The 6,419-nt window shown below is 40.8% G+C and overlaps 1 protein-coding gene and 1 non-coding gene across 2 annotated transcripts in view; both read left to right on the top strand.

Moving 5' to 3' along the window:
• Positions 1-6,419, top strand: part of TMPO (thymopoietin) — a 47,532-nt gene that overhangs the window by 19,244 nt on the left and 21,869 nt on the right. The gene's annotated exons all lie outside the window — the stretch shown is intronic.
• TRNAW-CCA lies at positions 92-163 on the top strand. Its single transcript has one exon. It is a non-coding gene; the product is annotated as a tRNA-Trp (tRNA).

Here is a 6,419-nt window from a genome sequence, read left to right on the forward strand (position 1 = left end):
GGCCCAACCCGCCCCCGCCCTGCCCCTCCGACCGAGGGGGCTGCACTGCCAGCGGCCAAGTTGTAAGGGTCTGATTGCGACTGCCCAACAAGACCTCGTGGCGCAACGGTAGCGCGTCTGACTCCAGATCAGAAGGCTGCGTGTTCGAATCACGTCGGGGTCAATACGTTTTTTTCCCTCCCTTGTCGGCTTTTACCGCCTTCCTTGCGCACGAAATCGAGGAACGTTATTGTTGCTTGGTGTTTTTTATGTTTCCCGCTACTGCTTAAGGTCTCCTCTTTTGCTTGAGGCTGAGAGAGCAGCGCGACACAGAGGGCACAACGAGGGTCAAGGCAAGATCCCATTGGATAAAATTGTAATTGTCTTTGTTTATGGTCTTTGTGTGTATAGGACTGTCTGATTACACACTTAAACAAAAAAGGCAAGAACGTGTCAAAGGTTTACTTTATTAAGGCAGCCGACTCCGTGGAAATGATGAGAAAACTTCAGAAAGTTGAATAGAAAGAGTAACTTTCAATTTTAAAGGGGACAGAGGCCCCAGAAGTGGAGATACCATGTTTTCAGTACAGAAATTCACATAACAAGGAGAAAAAGTCAAGGCAGAAACAGCCAATGGTTTGATGGAGCCAAGAGTTCAGAGAGATCTTGAGAACCCCACAGAAGAATGAAACCCTGATAGAGAGAAAGAGGGAACCAGGGTGCCGGTGGGGGGAACCCTCGAGGGTGATGGGGTTAGGCTGCAGAAGAGAAGAGTTTTCTGAGGAGTAGCTATTTCCACATGCTGAGATTGACAGGTATCCACGGCAGAAAGGCACAGAGGGGACTTAGCTTTGATTTAGACATGAGATAGCAAGTCTTAGAAATAATACTTTAGTGATTTACATGGACTGGAAAGTTTGACACTTGATGAAATTTAAATGAGAGGAAGACAATAGTTTGTCAAGGGTCTGAATTGAGAGAGAATGCCAGAGATACAATTCTCACTTTGTAAGGACTGATTATTAGTGTTGTAAACCACAGAAGAAAACGAATACAGAAGTCTTGGAAATCATACTCAGCAGACTCAACAAATTATGTGGGGGTTATTAAACCAAATACATTGGCTTTTACAGGCTATTGTTTGTTCTATATACCCTTAAAACCTTTTAAATACAGAAATTCTGGATCTTCCTTAAGTGATCTGTTGCAGTACTTTGCTATTCTTACAATTACAAAATTAGCACATGTAGTTTACCCTGATGTCTCTTTTGCCTTGACTTAAATCCAGTCCTCATGTCATTTCACTGGAGAACAGTTTCTCACTTCCTTTTTATAGGTACTTCTTACATATTTGAAATTTGTTATGCCTCTCTATAGATGTTCCAGCATAACAGACTATGTTTGCTGGGCCTCTGATTATTTTATCGCTTGCCTCTGGAGCCTTTCCAAACCCGCTGCATTTTTAAGCACTCAGAACTGGTCACAGTATTTCAGCTGACTCAGATTTTACCAGGTCTGAATGGACAAGGAGGACTGCCTCACATGCTGTGCTGACAGGAATTCCACTTACTGTGGTTAGCCCTTTTTTTTCTTTAATGCACAATCTGTTAGATGGATGCATTTTGTATGAGATGCATCATCTGTTAGATGTTTCCCTGGTCCCACACAGTACCTTATCTCTCAGCCTCACCACCCACCAGAGAGCTGGATGTAAGAAGTGGCAGCAATCTGTTTGCATTCCTGTACCTCTGCCAAAGCAGGTGCCCCGCTCTAAACATTCCAGATTGTTGCCAGACAATATCTCTGGCTTGCAGTAAGGGTAATATCTGCTTATAGGAGTCAAAGTTTTCAGAGAGTGGTTTGCACTAGTATACCTGACATGTGCAGGCTGTCACAAAACAGCCCATCTCGCTCTGCCCTGCCCATCCCTACCTGTGCCTTTCCCTCCTTCCACTTGGATCACATCTTGCAATGGCATTGCAGCAGCTGCCAGCTCAGCATGTGAATCTGGTGGCACAGCTACTAGATCCAACACAGGAAAAGCACCAGGAGCACATGGCCTGGGACAGGATAGAGAGCAGGATCATCCCCTTTGGCAGCAACCACACATACTAGTGGTTCAGTTTAAGATTTTGTCAGCTGTTCTTTGGGAGGAGAGGTCACAGTCCCTAAATCAAAATCATCTAGTGATGTTTCAAAACTAAATGAAAGAATTAAATATGCCTTAGCTACCTACAAACTCTCCCACTCAATTTCCTATTGGTGACATGGGGATAATAGTTCCCTTTGACCTTACAGATGTTTTGTCAGGTTGACTCCATTAATTCTGAGGCATCCAAGTATGCCAGTGGGTATTTGTCTCTCAGCAGCATTTCAATAGCCCATGTGCTTCTGTGCTTTTTGTCTCTTCCTGACTTTAAAATACTGCATTTTGTAACCTGACTGTTCTCTTAACACAGATGTTTTTTCTTATGAAATTGTTACTAGCTAAATATAGACAAAAACTTAAATCCACTTAAGCCTCAAAAAACAGTGGAGCTGAAGTAATAGCTTATATATGGTAAATATAACTACTGTATGTGTTTGACAGAAATATCCAAATAATTATAGTTTGGAAATGATTCAGTGTAGGAAACCACTCTGAAAACTGTCCATTTCATTTCTGCCAGCATACTTAAGCAGGAGCTGACACCTTGTTGGTATAGGCCTTTGACTATCATAGGATCAGCAGTAAGAAGTTTTAAAGCAGTTGTACAAATTTCTTTCCTTGCCTGGGCACAGCCATACAGTGCTGGGCATCCCTTTATTCACCTGTGTGTTCACTGTTTCAGGTGACACTGGCAGAGCAGCGTTCCTGGTGGCTGCCAGCTCTGGAACTGCTCTAGAAGCAATATGCTCCATTATACTAAGGCATGCTTTCTTTCAGATCACTTTTCCCTTTCTACTTCAAAACCACACATTTCTAATGAGAAAACTAGAGTTACTAAAAAGCCACCTAATTTTTCTAAATTAATCAAGATTGTGAAAAAGAAATAATTGATTCTAGAAAGTATAGTTATGCTGTGCTATAATGATTAGACAACTGTTTATTTCTAGTAAAGCTTTCCAGTTTCTATTGTATTTCTCAAAGGGAATATAATTTTCATAGTGAAACCTGCCAAGACTGAATTAATACTTCATACAGCTTTTTTACATTTCCTTATCAGCTCAGTCTAAGACAAGAGCATGTCTGTAACACTTGCTTTAATGCCTTTGCTATGAATTTATAGTCATTATATTATCTATTGTGAGACAAATGTTACATATGAATGCAAATTATACAGCTATACTTCATTATAGGCCGTTTTCCAGACCCTCCACTTAATTTAGGTTACTTTTTTGAAAGCACATATATAGAAAAATAATTTTTTCAGCATACTGCAATATAAACCATTTGTCTTATTTTTATGGTTGGCATTAGAAGTTAGAAATCACAAACTTAGGGAAACTCAAGCCAGAAATCTGAGACAGTTTAAAAGGCATTCAGTGTTTTCATGTCAAAGATGAATGTATGCTTGAAAAATCTCTTTCTCACGCTCAGGAAAGCTAAGAAATTCCAGACATTTGGGAGGGTCCTACAAAGGAAGGATTTTTGGCTTCTCCTTTCAGCATATTTCACATTTTTAGGCAAGCTTAGAGCACTTTTTTAACCACCGGAAATGGCCATAGTCTCACAACATTTTCACATTTTTTCCTAAACTTTGCTTTTGTCAGCATTTATACTGACAAGTGGTAAACTATAACTACCTGTTTCTCAGGTAGAGGCAGGTATTCTGGTCTTCAAAAACCAGAACTTGCAGTTAGGGATAAACATTCAAGTACTGGAAAGCTTCACAGAAGGCGTGGTAAAACAACAGTTCCATGCTCCAATCTTTACACAGCACATTATTGAATAGGCATATGGACCAGAGACTTCATACTTGTGGGTTTTTTCCCCCACTGTAACAACATTAGAAAGATTTTTTAAGCTCAGTCATACTGAACTCATTCCCTTCATCCCTTTGACTGCTGCCTCATGCTACAAAACATGACTTCTTTTTTCCTTCAAACAGAACAAAAAACAATAAAGGTGCAGATCCTCTGCTGCATTAAGGTCTAATTGTGGTGACACCTGCAGGTTCCAGTGTCAATTATCATGTATTTGCACATTTAGGTGCTTTCTTATGCTACTTTCCCTGTCTTTACCTTGCCTGGAAGATGCCTGTTGGTCCCAAAGTGCGACAGTAGCAAGTGTAGCACCAATAAAGGACAGCTTTGTGCCAAGGACTGTTTAGGGACTTTGCTTCCCAGAGAAGTCTATTGCTCCAAAGAAGAGTGACACTGAAGTATTGTATCATGCTTCTTTAGGTTTGGCTGCTTTGGAAGCAACTAGAGGTAACCAATAAAAGAGTTCTGTATCAGTGCAAGGCAGTTACATCAGGGTAACAACATAATAGAGAAAGTAATTCACAATAAATACACTTTTTTCTTTATAGTTGGGGAAAATAACTTTCAAAATTTAAATGGACTATAAATATGAACTTTAAGCAATGTTAATGAGAGCCACAACCTCAAGTAGCTTGTCAAGAACAGTGCTGGAGTTTGAGCAAATAGCCAAAACATATGATATGTTTCTGCTATCTTTATGCTTCTGTGCCAGTTTCATCTGACAGCAAAAGCAGAAAAACACAGAGCCAAGATAAGACAAGTCAGCCCATCCATTTGTTATGACCAAAGCTGAACTGTGAGTGTGACTGTAGGGATTTACTACTTCATAGTGTATTCCTGTAGGGGTTTTTATGCTACACTTAGTGCATTAAAACCAGGCCTACTATCAGCATACTTAGACTTCAAGCTCAGCAGTTGTACTTCCTTCCACTCCTGAACTGTCACTGACAAGAAAAGCCAGCACAAGCTGTATTGCAGAATCTGAACACTACAGTGAGTTGTGAATTGTGCCTCACTAAGAAGTACTGCCCAAAAACAAGCTGCAGGGCTGTCCTACCATTATTGTCTGTGCACATGCTAGATGGTGACTGCACCAACTTTTTAGATTGTATTTGCACTATTAACTTTGGCTAAAATTTCCCAGACCCAGATCCCCCTTATGCTGTTTTAAAACATTTTAGACTTGATATGAGCTAAAGTTGTTATTTTTTACATTAGTATGATAGCTGAAGAATCTCTCTAAATTATGCTGTGCAACTATCTGGAAAAGAAGGAAATTCTTAAATGTAGAAGAAAGACTATTTCCCAAGCCACCTAAAAGCTTTTCAAGGTGAAAAATACTATCTATGCTTTAAATTAGTACTACCAAAATTGAGTAGGAATTAAATTTCCTTTAAGCATTTCCAAAACACCTTTCACGTAATACCCATGTTCCTGGTAAAATTTTGGGTAAGATATGCTGAAAAATAGACAGAACCATCTAATTTGTTCTATTCAGGCCTAAAAGTAAGTGATAGTAGTCAATCTACATTGATACATTACTTTTGACCGTGTACGTGTGTGGTGCCAATGGAGGAAGATGTTTCTACCCACTGTTCAGCTTTGTTGCCAAACAAACTGAGCAGGTAAAGTGTGTACACCAAGAACCGAGCACTTTCTGATCCAAACTATAACGAATTTCAGACGACTGCCACCTCACAGAGCTGCTAGCACAACAAGGCAAATTAAATGCCCCAAGCTAAGCTTCTCCCTACTCTTAATTACTGTGTTACACCGCACCAATCCTTCAGCGGGAAGCGTCAAGCTTCCTGTGGGTGGGTCCTTGATCTGTCTCGAAGTTACCTACCACAAAAAATAACCCTCATCGCCTTCATCTAGCTGATATTGAGGCTATGGTAAGGTAAAGAAGAACAACAGGCACCGGGACAGCTCCATGATGGAGCACACAACAGTAGTGGAAATCCCGAACACCAAATTAGAACTCTTTCTGGAATACAAAGAGGAGAAGGTGCAAACACAATCATCCCGTTTCAGATCCATGACTGATGAGAAAATTAAAATAGCCACATTTAAATTCTTATCTCGGGTATACGGCAAGGCAGCTCTCAAAAGCATAGGCTACGTAGTCAAATCTAAACGCTGAACCCTTCCCATCACAAACCAGAAGCAGCGCGTGTTCCCAGCCAGCAGTGTGTAAACACAGAAGGATTTAACCCGCTTGTTTAAAGACTGTAAGAGCGCAGTCTTGAGCTCAATCGAACTTCCCCAGCAGGGACACACTTGTGACATTTTAAAAGTCGACTTTACAAATAAATAAATAAAACAATTACGCGCCTTTCAAACTCTGCGGTACTATAGAGGCGAGTTCGGGTTTTTACTGCGTTTAAGTCACCGCACCGGCGGCAGTCACACTACGAGATCAGCTACCGACTTCCCGGCTGGATTCCTTCTGGAGCCCGCCAGCCAAAGGGCTG

The sequence above is a fragment of the Geospiza fortis genome, unplaced genomic scaffold, assembly GCF_000277835.1.
Source record: "Geospiza fortis unplaced genomic scaffold, GeoFor_1.0 scaffold186, whole genome shotgun sequence".
NCBI lineage: Eukaryota > Metazoa > Chordata > Aves > Passeriformes > Thraupidae > Geospiza > Geospiza fortis.